This window comes from Anabrus simplex, chromosome 14 (assembly GCF_040414725.1).
Source record: "Anabrus simplex isolate iqAnaSimp1 chromosome 14, ASM4041472v1, whole genome shotgun sequence".
Classification (NCBI taxonomy): Eukaryota; Metazoa; Arthropoda; class Insecta; order Orthoptera; family Tettigoniidae; genus Anabrus; species Anabrus simplex.
The window spans coordinates 86,720,476-86,744,133 of NC_090278.1; the positions used below are offsets into that span (position 1 = coordinate 86,720,476).

The 23,658-nt window shown below is 41.5% G+C and overlaps 3 non-coding genes across 3 annotated transcripts; 2 read left to right on the forward strand and 1 right to left on the reverse strand.

Annotated features, from left to right (window-relative positions):
* Positions 1–414: 414 nt before the first annotated feature.
* TRNAG-UCC (transfer RNA glycine (anticodon UCC)) lies at positions 415–486 on the forward strand. Its single transcript has one exon. It is a non-coding gene; the product is annotated as a tRNA-Gly (tRNA).
* Positions 487–3,656: 3,170 nt separating this feature from the next.
* On the reverse strand, positions 3,657–3,729 carry TRNAV-UAC (transfer RNA valine (anticodon UAC)). The gene has a single exon. It is a non-coding gene; the product is annotated as a tRNA-Val (tRNA).
* Positions 3,730–6,760: 3,031 nt separating this feature from the next.
* TRNAG-UCC (transfer RNA glycine (anticodon UCC)) lies at positions 6,761–6,832 on the forward strand. The gene has a single exon. It is a non-coding gene; the product is annotated as a tRNA-Gly (tRNA).
* Positions 6,833–23,658: the final 16,826 nt, after the last annotated feature.

Genomic DNA, 23,658 nt, shown 5'->3' on the forward strand with positions numbered 1-23,658 from the left:
TTTTCCTCTTCTTTGTATATACCTTCCAATCTTCTCAACCCCCAACAAAGCCCTTGTTCAGCATAGCAGCCTGGGAGAGGTACTGGTCCTCCTCCCCGGTTGTATCCCCGACCAAATGTCTCACGCACTTGAAGCGGTAGAGGTGTAATCCCTCGCTGAGTCCGAAAGGAAAACCAACCCTGGACGGTAAACGGATTACACACAAAACACATTCCCCTGCTTGCCACAATCGTTCACTAGACAAGCGTTATTTGGACGTACATCGCAGCTACTACCGATAAAACCAGCATAATATGACTGTGCTTGCAAGGAAGACGGTTCGGTTATCAGGATAACATACATAGTTACAGCACGCCGACCAGATTAACTAGAACAGTTGTTGACATTCACTTGAGTAGCTCATTTTACCGCAATGCGATGGTGGTGTAATGGTGAGCATAGTTGCCTTCCAAGCAGTTGATCTGGGTTCGATTCCCGGTCATCGCATGCTTTTTTAGAAACTGAATCGCTCGAGAAGTCATTGCGATTTGTAGACTGGGTATCCAACGTAATATAACGGGAAAAATGACTTTGGTACGGTTTGCAATGAATCAGTGGTCACAAATCTCAACAAATTATAAGAAGAATATCGAACATACGGCCTTCATTTTACTTGGTTTACGTGGTACCGACACAGATAGGTCTTACGGGGACGATGGGAGAGGAAAGGGCTAGGAGTAGGAAGGGTAGGAAGGAAGCGGCCGTGCCCTTAATTAAGGTACAGCCCTACCATTTGCTGGTGTAAAAATGGGGAAATCGTGGAAAATCATCTTCGGGACTGCCGACAGTGGGGTTCGAACCAATTATCTCCCGAATACTGGATACTAGCCGCACTTAAGCGACTGCAGGCATCGAGATCGGTAAGACTGACATTAATCTATTGAATTTTAGATTAATTTTCTCTCAGACATGGCCATCAGTCAATACTTCATATTTCAGCCTGCTAGATCACATCGACCAGCTGTACTCCAACGCCCCTCTTTGATAATACTGTATGTCTGTCAGACATGGCCATCCGTCAATACTTCGCATTACAGCCTGCAAGATGACATCGGCCATCTGCACTCTAAAGCCCCTCTTTCATAATATGACTCTCAGACATGGCCATCTGTCAATACTTCACATCAAAGTCTGCAAGATGACATCCGCCATCTGCACTCTAAAGCCCCTCTTTCATAAATATGACTCTCAGTCATGGTCATCTGTCAATACTTCACATCATAACCTGCACTGTTGCTAAGTGACATAGCGTTCCTTATTGTATATGGCTAACTCCAGATGATTCCCAGACACAAGACATTTATCTTCTTCTTCTCCTAATCTGCTTACCCTCCAGGGTCGGTTTTTTCCTCGGACACAGCGAGTGATCCCATCTCTACCGCCTCAAAGGCAGTGTCCTGGAGCTTCAGACTCTGGGCCGGGGGATACAACTGCAGAGGCCCAGGCGGCCTCACCTGCTATGCTGAACTGGGGCCTTGCGGGGAGATGAGAAGATTGGAAGGGATGGACAAGGAAGAGGGAAGGAAGCGGCCGTGGCCGTAAGTTAAGTACCATCCCCGCAATTGCCAGGAGGAGAAGTGGGAAACTACGGAAAACGACTTCGATGATGACTGAGGTTGGAATCGAAATCCCCTCTTCTCGGTTAACTTCCCGAGGCTGAGTGGACGGCGTTCCTCCTCGCACTACTTTTCAAATTTCGTGGCAGAATCGAGAATCGAATCCGAGACTCCGGAGGTGGCAGCTAATCACACTAACCACTACACCACAGAGGTGGACTAGCTAATTTTGTATAAAAGCACATTTATTGCTAGATTTCCTTCAGTTTGTTTCCCATTACCGCATTGTTGTTAAAATTCTCCACAAATAGCGCCCATTGTTTGTTTGTAACTTCAGATAGAGGTATGGTGAAACTGGAAACTCCGACAGGCGAGAGTGATAAGTGTCATAAGTGATAAAGTTCTTAGCAATTTTCAGTTATAATTCCGAGGGACAAGTCATTGAAAGTGGTTTTATACAAGCAGTGTATCAACGGCGATCCAAATTTTCCACAGAATACAGAGTTAAACAAAATCAACTTGCAGTATTACTGAGAAATTGACGCTTAACTTTGGAGTAATTATGATGGAGATATCAAAAACCTGTTTTAAACAAGCACGTATATGTCTGTTTGTAGGCTCTACTCAGGCATTTCAACAACCTGACTTAAATGTGAATTTGTACCTACTACACTGAAAATACCTCACCCCTCCCTCTTATCGCAAGCCCATCCAGACTATAATAGACGCATTGCACTCTAGGGATGTGGATTTCCAAAGTTGTAGAAGGTTTGTTTATTTCACAGTTTTCGAAATGAATACTGCATCTTTTGATGTAAAAGTATCCTCGTTTATTGAAAGCTCGGACGATTATTCAGAAAATGTGTTGATCGCCCAACGCAAATGCATAAAATTGACAAAATAATAACGCAGAAAAAGAACTCTTTACCCTTTGTGAAAATCAAATTATCATAAAATATAACTTCAGGTCACGGCCATCCATCAACGGCTGCTAATTTCAGATGGCAACCAGCTATAAGACATAGCCTGTACAGTTGCTAGCTAACAATTTCTGGCCATTCATCCATCCATACTTAGGGATTTGCTTTCGTACGTAAGCGGTAATTAATTCACACTCGAGGCACAACGAGGCTTCGCTGATTTTCCTATCATTAGAAGTTACAGCATCACTGTAAACCTTTCTTTACTTGTTAACTGTTCCTCACAAACCACAAATCCCACATTGCACAGTTAGTTGCACAAATTTCGAGTCAGAGTATTTTTCGCTTCAAGGGAGGAAATGCTTGCTTCGAGAAATCGAGAATTTCTCGTAACTGAATTTCAAGTAATAGAGAATAAAGTCATGTGAAGAATAGGACAGACCGCCTCTGTGGTGTAGTGGTTAGTGTGATTAGCTGCCACCCCCGGAGGCCCGGGTTCGATTCCCGGCTCTGCCACGAAATTTGAAAAGTGGTACGAGGGCTGGAACAGGGTCCACGCAGCCTCAGGAGGTCAACTGAGTAGAGGGGGGTTAAATTCCCTCCTCAGCCATCCTCGAAGTGGTTTTCCGTGGTTTCCCACTTCTCCTCCAGGCGAATGCCGGGATGGTACCTAATTTTAGGCCATGTCCACGTCTTTCCCTCTTCCTTGTCTATCCCTTCAAGGCTTCTGTTCAGCATAGCAGGTGAAGTCGCCTGGGCGAGGGGCTGGTCCTTCTCCCCAGTTGTATCCCAGACCCAAAGTCTCACGCTCCATGACACTGCCCTCGAGGCGTTAGAGGTGGGAACAACCAATCCTGGAGGGTAAACAGATTAAGAAGAAGAAGAATAAGAAGAAGAATAGGACAAACGGCTGGGAAATTTAAGTTATTTCGAGTAATGGAGGTTCGACTGTACCACCGGCGCTCTGCGTTTATTGAATACAACGTTTGTGTGAGAGTGAAGTTGTACATTCGGACGGACACATATTGTTGAATCATTTGTTCTGAATTGTCACGCTTGCACTACAAGTGTTCTGGTGCCCTTTGAACTGGCCATAACTTTAAAGAAGGAACGCTGGAACATGGGTAATTAAAAATCGTACTGGTTCCGCCCGGGATCGAACCGGGGACCTTCTGCGTGTAAAGCAGACGTGATAACCGCTACACCACGGAACCGCACAGGTAGTCGGGGACAGGAGAGTTGGATATCAGTAACTAGGTCAACTCTGCTAACTGTGCGATATCGCGTGCTCCGAACAGTAGCGGCGATCTAGGAATTAGAAATGGGAGGACAGAAATATGTACAGACAACAAATGGCACCCGGGTTTATGGAATTTAGCCTCGGAGAAGTGGGGGAAGGGTGGTATAAAAACAAAACTGAGAAAAAGGCTACAAAATGGTAAGTTTTTATGCTCTGAGTGAATTTCGACAGAGGTAACAGCTTACTCATTTTTTTTCTTCTTTATTTGTTTACCCAACAGGGTCGGGTTTTCCCTCGGACTCAGCGAGGGTTCTCACCTCTACCGCCTCAAGGACAGTGTCCTGGAGCTTCAGACGCTGGGTCGGGGGATACAAGTGGGGAGGATGACCAGTATCTGGCCCAGGCAGCCTCACTTGCTATGCTGAACAGGGGCCTTGCGGGAAGGGAGAGACTAGGAAGATGAAAGGAAGCGGCCGTGGCCTTAAGTTAGGTACCATCCCGGCATTTTCCTGGAGGAGAAGTGGGAAACCACGGAAAACCACTTCCAGGATGGCTGAAGTGGGAATCGAACTCACCTCTACTATTCACCTCCCGAGGCTGAATGGACCCCGGGAAACGAACCCGGGCCTCTGGGGGTGGCAGCTAAACACACTAACCACTACACCACAGAGTTTACCAATTTCTACTTCTTCTTCTTTATTGTTTACACTCCAGGGTCGATTTTTCCCTCGGACTCAGCGAGGGATCCTACCTCTACCGCATCAAGGGTATTGGCCTGGATCTTCAGACGCTGGGTCGGGGGATACAACAGGGGAGATAAAGAAGAGGGAAGGAAGCGGAATTTGCCTGGAGGAGAAGTGGGAAATCACGGAAAACCACTTCCAGGGTGGATGAGGTGGGAATCGAATCCGCCTCTACTCAGTTGACCTCCTGAGGCTTCGTGGCATAGCTGGGAATCGAACCCGGTCCTCCGAGGGTGGCAGCTAATCATGCTAAGCACTACACCACAGGCGTATTTTCATATATTCGCCTTCTTCATACTTATAAAGCAGTATATACTACGTCGCACCACTACTGGAACCGCAAGCGAGCACACATTCAGTACTGTTCCTCCGTCCTCCGCTCGCCCAACGAAACACCGATTGGTCTCTAAGCAACAGTTTACTACCGGAGAATACCGGAGGGAACGCTGGATGCACTCAGCCTTGGGAGGTCAAATAATAATAATAATAATAATAATAATAATAATAATAATAATAATAATAATAATAATCATCTGTTTACCCTCCAGGTTCGGTTTTTCCCTCGGACTTAGCGAGGGATCCCACCTCTACCGCCTCAAGGGCAGTGTCCTGGAGCTTCAGACTCTTGGTCGGGGGATACAACTGGGGAGTATGACCAGTACCTCGCCCAGGCGGCCTCACCTGCTATGCTGAACAGGGGCCTTGTGGAGGGATGGGAAGATTGGAAGGGATAGGCAAGGAAGAGGGAAGGAAGCGGCCGTGGCCTTAAGTTAGGTACCATCCCGGCATTCGCCTGGAGGAGAAGTGGGAAACCACGGAAAACCACTTCCAGGATGGCTGAGGTGGGAATCGAACCCACCTCTACTCAGTTGACCCCCCGAGGCTGAGTGGACCCCGTTCCAGCCCTCGTACCACTTTTCAAATTTCGTGGCAGAGCCGGGAATCGAACCCGGACCTCCGGGGGTGGCAGCTAATCACGCTAACCACTACACCACAGAGGCGGACAATAATAATAATAATAATAATAATAATAATAATAATAATAATAATAATAATAATAATAATAATAATAATAATAATAATGTCCGCCTCTGTGGTGTAGTGGTTAGTGTGATTAGTTGCCACCCCCGGCTCTGCCACGAAATTTGAAAAGTGGTACGAGGGCTAGAACGGGGTCCACTCAGCCTCGGGAGATCAATTGAGTAGAGGTGGGTTCGATTCCCACCTCAGCCATCCTAGAAGTGGTTTTCCGTGGTTTCCCACTTCTCCTCCAGGCGAATGCCGTGATGGTACCTAACTTAAGGCCACGGCCGCTTCCTTCCCTCTTCCTTGTCTATCCCTTCCAATCTTCCCCTCCCTCCTCAAGGCCCCTGTTCATCATAGCAGGTGAGGCCGCCTGGGCGAGGTACTGGTCATTCTCCCCAGTTGTATCCAAGACCAAGAGTCTGAAGCTCCAGGACACTGCCCTTGAGGCGGTAGAGGTGGGATCCCTCGCTGAGTCCGAGGGAAAAGCCGAACCTGGAGGGTAAACAGATGATGATAATGATAATAATAATAATAATAATAATAATAATAATAATAATGGCGTATGGCCTCCGGAAAGGCGTGGTGCGGGTCTTTATCTCGTAGACGGCCTATTAGGCGACCTGCATGTCTGTGAAGATGAGGGCCCTACGTAGTATGATTCTAATGCTGAATACGCCACACACACACCCAGCCCCCAAGCCATTGGAATTAACCAACCCCCGACTCGGCACGGGAATCGAACCCGGGACCCTCTGAACCGAAGGCCAGTACGCTGAACAATTAAGGCAAATGTTGGGATGGTACTTAAATTATGTTATCCCTTCCAATCTTCCCATCCCCCCACAAGGCTCCTGTTCAGCATAGTAGGTGAGGCCGTCTGGGAGGCGTTCTGATCCTCCTCCCCAGTTGTATCCTCGACCAAATGTCTCACGCACTTGAAGCGGTAGAGGTGTAATCCCTCGCTGAGTCCGAAAGGAAAACCAACCCTGGTCGGTAAACGGATTACACACAAAACACATTCCCGGGCTTGCCACAATCGTTCACTCGATAAGCGTTATTTGGAGGTACATCGCAGCTACTACCGATAAAACCAGCATAATATGACTGTGTCTGCAAGGAAGACGGTTCGGTTATCAGGATAACATAGGCTACATAGTTACAGCACGCTCCAAGTTGCTGACCAGATTAACTAGAACAGTTCTTGACATTCACTTGAGTAGCACTTTGCAACGTCAGGCGATGGTGGTGTAATGGTGAGCATAGTTGCCTTCCAAGCAGTTGATCCGGGTTCGATTCCCGGCCATCGCATGCTTTTTAGAAACTGGATCAGTCGAGAAGTCATTATAAACAGGGTAAAAATAGGAAATCTGACCGTGGTATGGTATGCAAATCTGAACAAATTCTAACAAGAGTATCGAACACATGGCCAATGGCCCGCGGCAAAGTATGACTTTTCTATTTATGTTTTGCCTTTACCTATTAAGTTTTTGCGTAATGGTTTATAGGTTATGTCAATCCACCAATATTTCACATCCTAGGCTGCCCAGTTGCTAGGTAACATCGCGGTACTTATTTTATATCCCTAATTTCGGATGAGTCCGCCTCTGTGGTGTAGTAGTTAATGTGATTAGCTGTCACTCCCGTAGGCCCGGGTTCGATTCCCGGCTCTGCCACGAAATTTGAAACGTGGTACGAGGATTGGAACGGGGTCCACTCAGCCTCGGGAGGACAACTGAGTAGAGGGGGATGGGTTCGATTTCCGCCTCAGCAATCTTCGAAGTAGCTTTCCGTGGTTTCCCACTTCTCCTCCAGGGAAATGGTGGGTTGGTACCTAACTTAAGGCCACTGCCGCTTCCTTCCCTCTTCCTTATCTATCCCTTCCAATCCTCCCTTCCCCTCAAAAGCCTCTGCTCAGCATAGCAGGTGGGATCGCCTGGCTAGGTACTGGTCTTCCTACCCAAGTGTATCTCCCGAGCCAAAGTCTCATGTTTCAGGACGCTGCCCTCAAGGCGGTAGAGGTGGAGTCCTTCGCTAATTTCTGAACAAGGCGCGTGCGGTGGGAATTTTTTGCGTACTTAACAGAGAACGGATTATTTTGACTATTTCTTATGTTTCTCTGTGTACATAACTATGGAAAAGTACAGCAGGAGTCGCTGGAAATTCCAAAGCGGAAATATGAAATACAGTGAAATTCTGAAGGTATTCATCGAGAAAGTGGACGTAGCTTTTCGAAGGGGTTTTTAAATACCTCAGCAGGACATTTCAGAATGGCCATACACGAGAAAAATTGGCATCACCACGTGCTCCAAGGAATGGGGTAACTATTAGGGCGAACAACAAAATTTTGGTTTTTGGACCATTTAGCTTTCATCATCATCATCATCTGTTTACCCTCCAGGTTCGGTTTTTCCCTCGGACGTAGCGAAGGATCCCACCTCTACCGCCTCAAGGGCAGTGTCCTGGAGCTTCAGACTCTTGGTCGGGGATACAACTGGGGAGTATGACCAGTACCTCGCCCAGGCGGCCTCACCTGCTATGCTGAACAGGGGCCTTGTGGAGGGATGGGAAGATTGGAAGGGATAGGCAAGGAAGAGGGAAGGAAGCGGCCGTGGCCTTATGTTAGGTACCATCCCGGCATTCGCCTGGAGGAGAAGTGGGAAACCACGGAAAACCACTTCCAGGATGGCTGAGGTGGGAATCGAACCCACCTCTACTCAGTTGACCTCCCGAGGCTGAGTGGACCCCGTTCCAGCCCTCATACCACTTTTCAAATTTCGTGGCAGAGCCGGGAATCGAACCCGGGCCTCCGGGGGTGGCAGCTAATCACGCTAACCACTACACCACAGAGGCGGACATCAGTTAGTTTCCGAAGAATATTGTTCCTTGCTGCTACCTTCCTTTTGGTGTTCAAGCACTGTGGCCCTGCTGAAGGTCTTTCGTGTAAACGCCCATAGCCGACGTGCGTTTGTATGAGGATGACGCCCTGCCTATGATGAAATATGGCGTTGAAGACGGTACAAACAACTCCGCAAGCTTCATGAATTAACCAATAAAATCCGCGACGCGACCAGTAACATGCTAATCAGTTTGCCACAGAACCAGACTAATAGCGAGCCCAAAGGAAATGTTTGCATACTTAACATACAGGTTTTTGACGGCGGCGACATGCTAAAGGGCAAGATCTTAAAACGGGGTTACCGTGATATTAATTAAAGTACAGTCTCGGCATTTGCCTGGTGTAAAAATAAGAAACCAGGTAGAAACATATTTAAGGTTGCCAACGGTGAGATTCCAGCCCAACCCCATCCCTCCTCTAAGAAATATAGTCGAAACCATTTATTGCGACATTGGTTTTAACGACATATAGGATATTGTGTGTAAAGGAAAATAAACCTTACATACTCGTACATCACACTATAGGTGTGCGTAAATTCGCCAAGCAAACAACATCCCTACAATACGGTATGGTAAGGTTAATTTTCCTTTACACATTGAGCATAGGAAAATGAACACAACGAAAATTGTTTTGATGGGCTACATGGGGAGGTGTGACCAGTCTTAGGGAATATAATGGGTAGGAAGAGCCAAGACCAACTACAAAATCTCAGAACTTAATCGACCTGTCGAAACTGCGCACAATAGTGGCAACTGGCAATTGGAGTGCTAGCATGTGTTTATTTAGATTGTCGTGCTGTTACCAGATGTTCAGGGAAATTTGAGTATTATTAATCGAATTTATAACATTTAAAATGCTATAGAGCATCTTTCAGGGCCGTAAGAAGCTATTTGTTCATAAAAAGCGTATTTATTCGAACAATTCCGGTGGTGATAAGGTGATTGTCCTCATGTTCTTCTCAGTACCTGTTTTATTTATATTTTCACTTACTCTGGGTCTGTTTATAGTTGAATTAGATGGGTCGTATGTGCTGTGTGCCTGGATGTAAGTCCAATTATAGAGGCAGAGCAAAAGCTTCAGTGTTCAGACTTCCAAAAGACTTAGTATTACGGTATAATTGGTTAGGAGCATTCATAGGGAAACCTTCGAATGAAGTAATGCTAGTGTTGTGTGAATTAATCATTTGATGTCAAATTATTTGTTAAGGAAAACATTATACTCAAAATAGGTGCTGATCCAGTTCGGGTGCCACGCGAACTTCTGAAGTTACCTAACGTTTCCTAAGATAGCATTTTATCCAATCAGCCAACATATCTAACTACAAAATTAAATCAATCCCTGAAAGATCCGAACAATCGTGATTCAGTGTTACGACTGAGATATGAATTTTTAAACGGGTACAAGAATGATGTAACTGAATCATCTTTAGTATTTTACAACGGAGGTACGTAAATGAAATCTAACCCAATTTTCTCGTGAGTTGAAATGAAGATTACCTTTAAAAAATACATAAATTACAAGAGTATGATGTGCCATCAATTCCGATTAGTTTTAAGGTGACTAGTGCTTTAGATGTTCAAGAGTATCACACAAAATTTGTGATATTTAATGTACCGGGCGGTACACCTCCACGCCGCTAATTCAAACATTGCGCCAGTTGAAACTCCTCTACAGGAGAAAGCCTGAACGTTAACAACCATATTAATTCTAAGGTTTCTCAGAAGATGTCGCTATTGTAAATTTTGAAGTGTTCTGAACTGTGTCTATTTCGATTTATGTTTGTTTGCTCTGTAGCAAGAAGTGTGGACATTCTCTTCTAGATGTCACTACATAAAAACTATAACTGTGCACCCTGGTGCGAAGTGAACGAACTGTTTTTGAAGAAATCCTGTATCCCTAAGTTTGTTCTTTGTTAAATTTCTTTCTTTCATCTTTTGGGTTGGCAATATTAATCTCTGTTTCCGCCAGTTTTGAATGCAGCCAATCCCGAATTTTCTTAATTAATTTTCCTCCAATCCTGGGTTTCTTGTTCATGCTGTGTGTAACTTTTGGTGTTAGCCAATAAAGGGAAGGGGTGTGGCACCTTTATTTCATGAAAGGTCTCGAAGCTTCCTTGGGGGTATAAAACTGCTGAGGTTCATGGCTCGTCGCCACTTCATCGACATCTTGCTTAGTGTGTGATTATGTATCAGGGGGCGGGAAGCGCCTCTTTCTTCGGGCAGCAGTTCGCCTACAAGGTAATGGCCATTTAATAACTTTATTTCTCGCTAGCTCAGCAGTTTAACCCTCGGGGCAGGTTCGAAACTTTTCTCATGTAACCTATCTTTAAAATGTAATAGACATTTGGTAAAATTCTAGCTCATTAACTATAAATTGGGATAGAGAGTGCATTACCCTCTCGAGCCCCCACTCATATTGTTTTGAGGTGACTACGTTTTCATTACCGTTTTTATTCTCTTCGTAATGTAAATAAGTTTTCTTATCGTGTCACCTCCTTAGTATGGGATTAGCCCTTGCATAAGCGGCCTAGTGCCAAGTAGGTTTTAAAAGTGTGTTAGGAGTGCAAGCTACGCCTCCATTCAACTCAGAATTTTGGGCCAGGTAATTGTCCTGTTTCTTTAATGAATAGGCCTCAGTAGGTTGGGTATTAGTACCCCTGTTCTTGTGTGCCTGGAGGGCAGATTGAAGGTGGAGTTTGGCGTGGAGTGTGAGTGCACTAGGTGGACCAGGTTTTAGTCTAACTATGGTAATGCCTCTCATACAGCTATTCTTAAGTTTCCTACTGAATAGTTAAGAGAGAAATGGATTAGGAATATGCATGGTGATTATTTTGAAGTCCATGACAAAACTGTAGTGTGCATACATCATTTTAAGAATAAGTCTGAGGTTAAGGAAGATATTTCTCTACTTCCAAACTATTCGTGTTCCTCAAAAAATATTAATTTAGATAGAATATAATTGATATTGTGATATTCCGTCAGTGTCTATGTGCTTCAAAGTGTCGAGTGATTTAAATGCAAGCGTATTTTACAATAATCTGCGCTTTGCCTGCGGAAATGTTTGGCTCGATCTTGGGGTATAACAACAAGTGTGACAGATCGAGCAATTTGTACACCGTTACACAGAAGAAATAGTGACTTAGAGGGATTAGCTGGGTTTGTAACGTAGGGTTTTACACTACCAACACCTTCTGATTCATGCTGTGGTTATCTGTTATCAAGCAGACTGCGCCGAACTGAAGATCGTCCATGTGATTGTTTAGTCAATAGAGCTTTTGCACTCATGTTCTTTAATAGGTAAAAACCTATTATATGTTTAGTGTCTGAACGACCGAGCTCGATAGCTGCAGTCGCTTAAGTGCGGCCAGTATCCAGTAATCGGGAGATAGTGGGTTCGAACCCCATTATCGGCAGCCCTGAAGATGGTTTTCCGTGGTTTCCCATTTTCACACCAGGCAAATGCCGGGGCTGTACCTTAATTAAGGCCTTGGCCGCTTCCTTCCAATTCCTAAGCCTTTCCTATCCCATCGTCGCCATAAGACATATCTGTGTCGGTGCGACGTAAAGCAAAGCAAAAAAAAGTGTCTGAACGTTTCATTACTAATGTTACTATCATTGTGCTGTAATGCCATATGTTAACATTACCAGGGCCGTTCATTGGGTTAACATAATCATTTCGGGTGTACTTGGGCTGAGTGGCTCAGACGGTTAAGGCGCTGGCCTTCTGACCCCAAGTTGGCAGATTCGATCTTGGCTCAGTCCGGAGGTATTTGAAGGTGTTCAAACACGTCAGTCTCGTGTCGGTGGATTTACTGGCACATAAAAGAATGGCACATAAAAGAACTACTACAGGACTAAATTCTGGCAATTCGACATCTCCGAAAACCGTAAAAAATGTAGTTAATGGGACGTAAAGCCAGTAACATTATTATTTCGGGTGTACTTCCTTTTCATTGGTTGCTGAATTTAAGAAACTGTCCACCACTTCAAAACTAAAGCATCAAATTATGTTTCATAGTTCTCATGAGAGCGAATAAATCGAGGAATTTCGCACATTAATTTATTTTGAAACATTCAAAATGATGTTAAAAATATCATTTTAACAGTTTTATCATGTATTTTCTTCTATCCAGCGAAGTGACGAATTGAAATTTCTAAATAACTAGCTTGTTGGTCTCTTTTCTAGTAGAACATATGTGATTCTAGTTGATTATATTTGTGCGTACTTGTTGGCGAAGCGTTTTCATACGTGTAAAAGTGATTTTCCCTATGATGTCACATTTATCATGTTAAATTACCGTCGTTTATATAATGTGCACGTGATATTTTCGTGTTAGCCAATACCAGCAATCCGACTACTTCGGCCGCCATGTTTTTTTATATTACGGTCTGAGGATTGGAGCAACACCTCCTAGATATAAGGCCTCACAACTGTTCTGTGAATATACTGTGACGTCAGCATCGGCAGGCAAGCTTGAACCTTTTCTGTAATAACACAGCAATGAGTTTGGCCATGTAACGCTGAAATTAGAAGAGTTTTAATTCGTTTAATGGTGCCAATTGCTAATACCGTTGTACATAATGGTAATGATGTGTTGCGTACTCAACTGTAAGGAGAAATGCGACAGTGAAAACGAAGTGCATGCATTAAGTTTCCGAAAGAAGAGGTTATGCGGCAGATTTGTTTACGTGCAATTCCAAGACAAGACTACAGATTTACTAATAACTCAGTGGTGAGTAACTATTATTATTACATTCTCACACAATCATAATGAGCATAGGCCTGTGACGTATTTAACTACACGGAACAGCTGGTGATATGTAGGCATATTTACTCTTCAATGATATAAGGTTATTTTAGCTCACAATCATGGAATACATTATTTCAACAGTATAATTTATTATTATTATTATTATTATTATTATTATTATTATTATTATTATTATTATTATACGCATTAAAACATACCACCTACAAGAGCTGCTAGTGTAGGCCGATTCACTCCGTAAATGCATGAATTTCGCTCACGGTGATACATTATTTTAAGGTATGCCACAGACATTTCAAAGTCGGTGATATTTTATGGGAAATAACTGGTACTGATCCTCAGGAAAATCTTTTAACTACTCCTCTTCCAAGACCATGACTGCCCATCATATTTATCGTCACATTCTGGCAGGTGAAGAGAAGAAGCAGGCAAAAAAAGTAGAACAGAAAGAGAAGCAATAAACAGAGCCGTGACGATAGTACATATCTCATACACAGAATTTCAATCCACAATCTTACACAGCTGAAAAGTACAATAAACACGTAAGTAATTTTTCTGTACGTCGATACATCAAGGCAACCATACTACATAGCATATGTAATCATCTAATAGGACATGGCCTTTATTCTAAACGGGTTTTATTAAACTATAAAATATTTCTAATGTATATGTGAACAAAATTACTAATACAAATGTGGTATATTCTTTAGTTACAAAACACCATAGCTGCATTACAAGGAATGAGTGTAACAATGTGTAGAAAGATTCAAGAAATAAGTTAATTCTAGTCCTAGTTGGTGAATTGAACACCGAGGATGATGTCCCCACAGTTAATTTAATAGTCGCAGTTAAAACATTTCTTAGTTCATAAAGGAGTATGTGTATGATTTTCTTGTTATTTGTTCAACCTTCTGCCTGATATCTCCTCATGTTTACAAATTTACGGCCGACCCCGTGGTGAAGGGATATAATGCCTGCCTCTTACTCGGAGGCCCCGCGTTCGATTTCCGGCCAAGTCAGGGATTGTTACTTAGATCTGAAGCCTGGTTCGAGGTCGACTCAGCCTACGTGATTACATTTGCGAGCTGTCGTACGGTGAGATAGCGGTCCTTGTCTAGAAAGCCAAGAATAACGGCCGAGAGGATTCGTCCTGCCGTACACAAAACACCTCGTAATCTGCAGGCCTTCGGGCTGAGCAGGGCCAAGGCCAAAACCTTCAGGGCTGTTGCGCCGTGCGATTTTTACAAATTTATGAGACATAGTAGCAATTTAATGTTGCCACATGTCAGTTCTTTTAAAAGAGTAGGCTCCGGTCTGAACGGTAGTCCAATATTAGGACAGAAACTTACATATTTTCTGGAATACATTAAACATAAAGTTCAAGGTTTCGAACAGAATGACAAATTGGTAACCTCCATGGTAGGTGAAATGCTCATTAAACCATACATGAACTTCAAGGGAGGAAACATTGTACGCTCATGTGCAAATACTGCCAGTGATGCTACGTCAGCTTAGATGTTAGGCCTATGCTAATATTACACGTGCTAGTTTTCTTTTAAGATCATGCAATGCCTATTTAAATTGAAATATATTTGTAACATAATGTTGTGCCGTTAGCGATTCGGCCTAAGTAAGTAAGCATTGCAAGATGCTCTCGTGTTTTACAACTGTTTGCTGTTTATCTTTAATGGCAGAGTCACTAAAATACGGTAATAACGACAGTATAATTCAGTATACTTTAAAATTTAAAAGCTATTTGTTAGTAAATAAATTATTCCATTGGCAAAAAAATATTAAAATCATGTCTGTGTTTAACCATGTTCCGCGTGTGTCTGCATTGCCATCGCCTCCGTAGCGTGACGTCACCACGCTGTTGTTAGGCCTTATTATCTAGGAGGACATAGAAGAAAGAACTGCGGCAGCGACAAGGGCCATCTACAAGATAAAAAATCTCGCAACACTATCTTTATCCACTGCAATAATGTTATTCCACACAGTAATATCACCTGTCTTGTCTTACGGATTGGAACTAATTTGGGACCATCTCAAACCCAGAGATCTCGAAAGGATAGAGAAAGTAAAAGCACGCTTTCTTAAATGTACTTTACGAGTTGGAAAATCGGCCCCATCACGTCTAGTATATGAATTGGCCAAAGAAACTTTTTACATTCAGGACCTCAGAATGAGGCTCCATCTGCCATCTACTGGAGCTTACAATGAACTCCTACGCAGAAGGTAAGAAAAGAAACAGGAAATCGACCCCGACTTCTATAACTCAGATGCCATGTTGGTGAGAAACTGGACCAAAGAAAATCAAGATCAAAGACATATCATAACACGACTTTCCATTCATGGTTTTCACCACACGATATGTACAGTGAAGTCTTTTCATAATCCAGATGTTAACTGTATATGCGTTTTATGTGGCAAACAGTGTGACAGGTATCACATCAAGACTTGCAACAAGAGAACCATGTCGATAAGTGAATATTGTAAACCCTAATGCCCATTCGGGTGCCCTTTCTAATAATAATAATAAATTGTCTAGGAGGTGTTGATTGGAGTCGGTCTTGTTCATTCTTACAATATTAGTAGTGCGATTGCATGCAGCCATGTTTGATTACTACCAGTAAAGCCAGAGAGTATACACTCCCTCTAAGAATGGAAGAATACCTTTTATTCTCTGCTATATACTCTTTAATTCTCTGACATTCCGCAGCTTCTAAATAATTATACTCAACAGATGGCAGATCGTTCCTACTAACTTACATACTGCTTGGAGAAAACAGTCGGCGTACACAGAAACGGGAAGTTATAAAGTCGACCAGCCTTCTGTATGGCCATTATAAAAGCGTAGGGGCAAACTCTTGAAAAAGTGGGTGTCTCCTTACCCGAACCAGTATTCAATCACGGCCAGTTGTATGTTGCACTATCTCGGGCAAGATCGTTTGAATATGCGCCCCAGTGGTCGAAATACAGTTAATATCGTATGGAAAGAAGCAATAGCTTAGCCAGGATCAACCTATTGGTGGGGAGAGGTTAAGTTACAAAATTATGATAGAGCATAGAAGAAACTTGTGCGTGTGTGGTGCGCGCATTCTTGAAGGTCATTGTAAGGACACTGATACAAGTGAATTAAGTTACGTTGATATTCAGACTGCAGTACTTTCGTATACCCCCCGACAGATCAAACGCCGAAGGGTGAGTGGAATCACCTTGATGGCTAACAACAGTACTAAACATGAAAGGGATTGAAGATGGTAATCCAAAGGAATTATGTAAGTTGGTTGTTAAGAATTGAAACTCATATGATTTCCTATATATGTGCGTATATTAAACATATGATGTACAAAGATTATACACGTGCAAATTGAAGTCGGTCTCTTAGTATGACGTACTGGAGCTAGCCTTCCTCAGAACGGCTATTCCAAATAATTGCAAGCGGACCTTAAAACATTAGAGTACCACTGAAATGCTAAAGCGATGTAACACAGATTATCGTGGAGTCTCACAGAGATTCCTCAAGCTTTAAGTTGCCAACTACGATAAACCCAGAAGAACTATGTCGAGAATCAAAGTATGGATGATGAATAGGCCTACTAAGTGTTAGCAACACCCTCCAAACTTGATCTATTAAAAAATATTCCAAGTAGCGAACCTCTTCTGTAATCAATCGCGATTCCGTGACGTGAGCTGAAGGCAAGTCTGTCCAAAAATATATATGTCACACAAACACACAAACAACACACTACATGACTACCAAATGTAACAACACATAAAACAACTAGAAAATTGTTAAATAATAAAACATCAAATATCAAAACTCAAAAATGAAAAGTAAAGACAATATTACGATGAATTGATTGGAATATATGACACTACGATACACATTACACTCCTCAAAATGTCACAAATACACAAAACAAAAATTTTAAAATGTAAAACAGCATCAAGCAAGAACTCACAGTGGAAGTGTAATAATATAAATAATGTGAAATGTGAAATTAACTTAATATACTAATAATGATAAATTCATCAGGAGCAAAAACTCTAAAAGAAGATAGCATAATACAACATATAACGTAAATATTGTAAATGTGTATCTCAAAAAGCTTCAATAAACGGGGGATAGCAGGGCAAGAGCCGGGCGGGCGCGATGCGGGACTCACACTAGGTGACGCCTTGTTGAGAAATCCACACGCCAGTAAACACCTCAACTAACAACATAAAGCACGTGTGCCATAGCACACTTTCAATAACAAATAAAACTCCCAAAACCAACCTACTCACCGGCCAAAGAGTCCCTAGTAGGACTGGTGGCCCGCTCCCAAACTGGGAGAGTGAAATAACAATCAGCAGCAGCAGCAGCAGCAGTCTGTCCAAAATGAAGACTACTGCAATAAGACGCTTGTTCCATAGTTTACATTCGTATTTAAAGAAACTAGCAAGACTCGTAAAACCTTCTGACCTCACAAGTCTCTGTTTTAGCTTCTCATTTCTTTCACCCCAACACATTGCTGCTTAGTTTCCAAAGTAACCACACTATACTGTGTATTACTTCTATTACGTAATGCTACTTAGGTTCGTGTCCCTGGACATGACAGTACAACACAAAATCTTACATAAAACACAGACAGGTCAATAATTTTACAGCGAATGATATGTTCAGATTACAATCTAAAATCCAACTTTCGAGTATTCTTAGAAAATAGATTCAAGAGATCTGTTGGTTTTACAATCAAATGTGTTTCTGTGAATGTTCAAAACAGCCAATCCATTTGAGTCGACTTTCAATTGTTTATTGTCAGTTTCTTCCATGGGGAGGGGGGTGTCTAACCCCCCAGTAAACCCCCCGTGACAACGTGCCTAGAAAGAAGTGTTATAAACTACATCACGAATGAATCAATTATTATGTAACGGTATTAAATATTCAAAAAACTATTGAAAAGGGCAGGCAAAACAATATGACTACGACAGGCAAATCAAGACGAGTTATGTGACCTATTTATAACGAATGCTGCGGAGCAGCGCGGGTCTACTAGTTTATATTTAATTTGTGTGGTGGTGGTGGTGGTGATTATTGTTTTAAGAGGAAGTACAACTGGGCAACCATCCTCTATCTAACACTAATCAGAGGGAAAAAGGGGAAGGGGTCCGACACTTCGAAAAATGAAGATATCGGCCAAAAGAAGACAAGGGCCACGAAGGGCGTGAAAATGAAAGACTCCCTAGCCCTCGCAAACCTAATAGCGTCGGGGTCGGAAAAGAACAAGAGTTGACCAAGGGAGGTCGGATAGGATAGATGAAAGTGAGGAGCTTGGCACAAGTAAGTGGAAGCAATGCCAGGACTCAGCTGAGGGCCCCGTGGTTGCCAACCCACGCTCCACAGTTCAGAGCCCCTGAGGCCCCTTTTAGTCGCCTCTTACGACAGGCAGGGGATACCGTGGGTGTTATTCTACCGCCCCCACCCACAGGGGGATTTAATTTGTGTGTTCGACAGACTGAAAAGCCAAACAGGATTCATTAAGGAATCTGAGATGGTACAGCTGCAAGATTCGTGCTTAATGATTTCAATCCTAGAAGTAGTGAGACAAGCGTGGTAGTAAAACTTGAATAGAAAACACTGGGGACTAGAAGGAAACGAATGTGGTTATGTGCCACGTACAATGCCTACACGAATAAGTCAACTTGGGGAGAGTTGAACAGTCGACTAGAAAAGCCCTGTTACATAGCCAGGATAGATCATCCGCATAAAGTAAAAGTAGATCACAGAAAACGAACTATGATAAATATTAGTTTGTAAATCGGAGAATATATTGATGATTGGAATGCATTACCTGCAGCTGTCTTAGAACCTTTTCTCAAATGTGTAAGATGCTTCAAGAATAGACTCCAGCATACCGTAAATTCTGTGTGAATTTCAATGTGAGGGAGTTATATTTTAATGCAACGCTCAACCCACTGTAAAATGTAGTATTAAGGCATCCGAATTATTTAAAGTATGTGTGAATTTGTATATGAACGTGCTGTTTTAACAATGCTAAGGTAAGAGTTAGTAATTGGACCGCTCGATCTACTATAACTCATAGTGCAAAATTTTGAAATGCATAAGGTACGTGTCACTTTATATATGACGGTGTTGCAATGTTAAGCTAGTAGTAAGCTCAGTTATTCTGGATTTAAACTAGTAGTATTCCTTGTAATATTTTATTTCCAACGAATTGCTTGTTGTACTCTGTTGTTGTTGTTGTTGTAAATCATAGAGTAAAATTTTTAAATACTTGAGGTACGTGTGAACTTGTATAAGACGGTGTTGTTACGTTACCGGTAAGCTAATAGTACGCTCAATTTATAGTATTGTAAGTCGAAGTGTTAAGCTCTGGAAATACTTACGTTGTCTGTGAATTTGTATATGATGCTAGATTTATAATGTTTAACTAGCAGTATTTCTTGTAATATTTTCTTTCCATGGAATTGTTTGTTGTACTTTTGTTGTTGTTTTTGGGTGATTATGTTTTAGCTTTATTATACACTACTGTAAGTGATGATTACCACCGGGATATTTCCCAACTGCGATGTACTTGTTGATATTAATAAAGCTTTTAAATTACATAACTAAGTCGACACTTGAGAGTATGGCTTCCTTCTTAACAAGTTTACCAATCAGATAAAAATACGAAAATGGATTAATTGTACTTAGTGTAGTCTTATCACAGATTTTTGTATTTTCCCAAGAGTATATTCAATATGACACACGCCCCTTTGAAAAAAATGCGATTCAAATAAGGTTATGTAACCCTCTTGGGAGGATTTCACAGACGGCCTTGGAGCGTTGCCTTTTTTTCCACTAGCAAGAGTTCATAGAATACTCCTGAATGTCCATCGTCGTGTTTTGTTTTCTGGCTGCAGGGCGTGTTAGTGGTTACAAGCCAGTTCCTTCGTTTAGAACCAGTTTAGAACCATGACTGGTTTTTCTTTCATGACGTCAAGTAAATTATCATAGACGATATACAGCGCAGTTCAAGGAGTTCCTGGGATTATTCCACCTCGTGATCATATTGAGAGATTTGTCTACAAAAGGGGAGTTAAGTCGCTAAACGAATCAAAATTAGTCAAAATTTCCAATTTCTTTGAAATCATTTAAGAAAAGGCTAGGAAAACAACAGATAGGGAATCTGCCACCTGAGCGACTGCCCTAAATGCAGATCAATATTGATTGATTGATTGATTGATTGATTGATTGATTGATTGATTGATTGATTGGATGTTAATCACCTGTCATAAATAGGACGTAACTGGCAATTCTACGGTAGAAACCCAACGGAAAACTATTAATTGTATTAATAGTCACAGGTTATGGCTCATGAGAAGACAAAAAACTATAATATATATTCCTTGAAAATTGTATATGTTGCTAAGAGCTAACTTTTTCTTCACAGTTGATATCGACGGTAATTTGGAAGGGGGAATCGGGTTTGCAGAAAATAAATCGTGGTAGAGGTAGAAAATATTGCACTCAAGATACAAACGATCAAACATTTGTTCAAGGAGTATTTTCCTCCTTCATACTCTGAAAATTTTCAGCCTTCCTTAATTATGATTTAGACGTTAATATGTTACTTCTTTTTGTTGTATTTTACGTCAGTATTGCCGTATGCTGCAGGTACTTTATCTTGTCCACAGGTTCACATGAGGACGCATACATGGTTCTGCGCTCTGACTGATTTTGCTTTACGGGAGAGACAGCTTCCAGTAGATTCCAACAAATAATAATAATAATAATAATAATAATAATAATAATAATAATAATAATAATAATAATAATAATAATAATAATAATAATAATAATAATAATAATAATAATGGCCGTAATTAATTCCGGAACCGAAAATTAAATTCTCCAAACTAAACATTTCATATAATGTTCGGTTCACGCCTTCCCGTGATTCGGCTGGATTGCCGCTGGGAAATTGGAGATTTCCAGAAGGTGAACTAAATCGGAATTCCTCTGCGGTTAACAACCGTAGTTGTAAATCGGAGCTTGCTCCACTCATGTCTGACTATCTTCGAAAGTCAATTGTGGAAAGGTCTTTTAGAAAAAGGATTCACCCGTTCTGCCCAGTGAGAAAGCAGAAGGAGGCTACATCGCATTCGGTGGGTAGCCACCTAAAAGACAGCAACATGTCGGAGCGTTTGCACCCACCCAAACATACATCAGAAGACAAGAACGGGATCAAGCATAACCAAATCAACTACATTGCGACACACAATATTAATTCTCTATTGAAAACAGGAAATTTAAAAGTTTTATTGATGAATTGAATAAACAGAAAATATTGATAGTGGGGCTCCAAGAGATTAGACATACAACGGAAGAACCGTTTGAATATCAAGGATACAGAATTTACAACGTGAAGCCTGGACAAAAGACTATGAAACAACGCCCGCAGTTTGGAACAGGTTTTATAGTAAATATTAACATCATAGCCTCTATCATAGACTTTCAAGTCATCTCACCAAGAACTGCAACTTTAACTTAAAAAGAAAACAAATAAAATTTATACTATCATAAATGCCCATGCCCCAACAAATGAGAATTTTTTAACAAAGACCAAAGTGGAAAATTTTTGGAATCTCCTAGAACAGACAATAAATCAAACAAATAAAAAAATATTAAGATTCTATTAAGGGATGTCAATGGCCAACTGATAAAGGAAAAAACCATGGGCTCCACTCAAGTTTACAAATAAGAATGGTCAAAGACTTGTTGAATTATGCAGAAAACAACCTCATTTCCAAATCCACATACTTCAAAAGGAGACCGAACACACTTAAAACTTGGAAACACCCTGACTGGAGAAAAGGGGAATGGCAGCTGGATCATGTGTGTATGGACAAATCCTTTCATAGAGAAATTTACAATGTTAAAGTGCTGAGAGGAATAGACACCAGTTCAGACCACTATTTAGTCAAAATCTAAATTCACATCAAAGAAGAAGAAATCAAAAAACAATAAAGGAAAAAGGAATTACGATCCACAACAATTAATCAGAAATGACAAATATCAAGAAGTCACACAGACCATAAAATTAACAAATGATTTAGAAGAACTTATACTAATTCTCAAACAACAGGCTAAAAATTTATTCCCCTTAAATCCACGGAAAAGACATGCTTGGTAGACATCAGAATGTGACAAATGTCATGAAGAAAGACACCAGGCATAGTAAAAATTTCAAATTCACAAAACAGAAGAAGAAGATCAGGTTTTTGCAGAATGTGGAAACATGCCAGTGACACAGTTCGAATCTCCCTACACATTGGGTTATCGAAAATATGAACAACAGAACATTTCCCGAACACTGGACAACAGCTATCATCCACCCGTTTCACAAAAAGGGAGATAAAAGCAATCCAGATAACTATAGAGGTATATCTCTCTTGGACTGTACATACAAAATATTTGCTAGAACCCTGTATGGCAGAATTAAAGAACAATTAGAGCAAGAATTAGATGAATACAAATGAGGCTATTAGAAAAATTGGAGAGCTGTGTAGAACAAATTTTCACGTTAAAATTAGTTATGGCATATTACAGAAAACAAAACAAAACAAACCTCTTGCAATAACGTCTGCAGACTTTAAGAAGGCATGTGACTGTATTCATATACCTTGAATATTGAAAATATTAAGAAACTTTGGACTGTACACTAAACTAATCAAACTCGTTGAACTCATCTGAACCACACACAATCAAAAGTCAAGTTCAGAAAGGAATTTTCTAAGCCATTCCTCATAAAAACTGGTTTAACACAGGAAGATTGTTTGTCACCACTGCTGTTCAACTGTGTTTTGGAATATATAATGAGGGAATGGTATAAGGATAACCCAAAAACATCAAAATTGGAAGATCAAAAGACAACATAACCTTAAATTGTTTGGGATTTGCTGATGACCTTGCTCTCCTATCTAATAATGTTGAGGAAACTCGACAACAAATTAAATCGCTACAGGAAATAGCACAAAAATTGGCCTCAAAATATCATTTGAGAAAACAGAAATTATGTTAACCGACCCACCACTCGCAAAGAAAATCGAAGTAGGAGAACAGGAAATCAAAATCGCTGACAAATTGAAATACTTAGGTAAAATTATAACATACAACATTAACGAAAAGCAAACATGGCATAATAGAATAAACAAATCAATACGTCACCAAGAACACATACAACAACAAAAAGGACCTCTCACTAGCCACAAAATAAGCATTATAAAACATTCATGTCCGCCTCTGTGGTGTAATGGTTAGTGTGATTAGCTGCCACCCCCGGAGGCCCCTGTTTGATTCCCGGCTCTGCCATGAAATTTGAAAAGTGGTACGAAGGCTGGAACGGGGTCCACTCAGCCTCGGGAGGTCAACTGAGTAGAGGTGGGTTCGATTCCTACCTCAGCCATCCTGGAAGTGGTTTT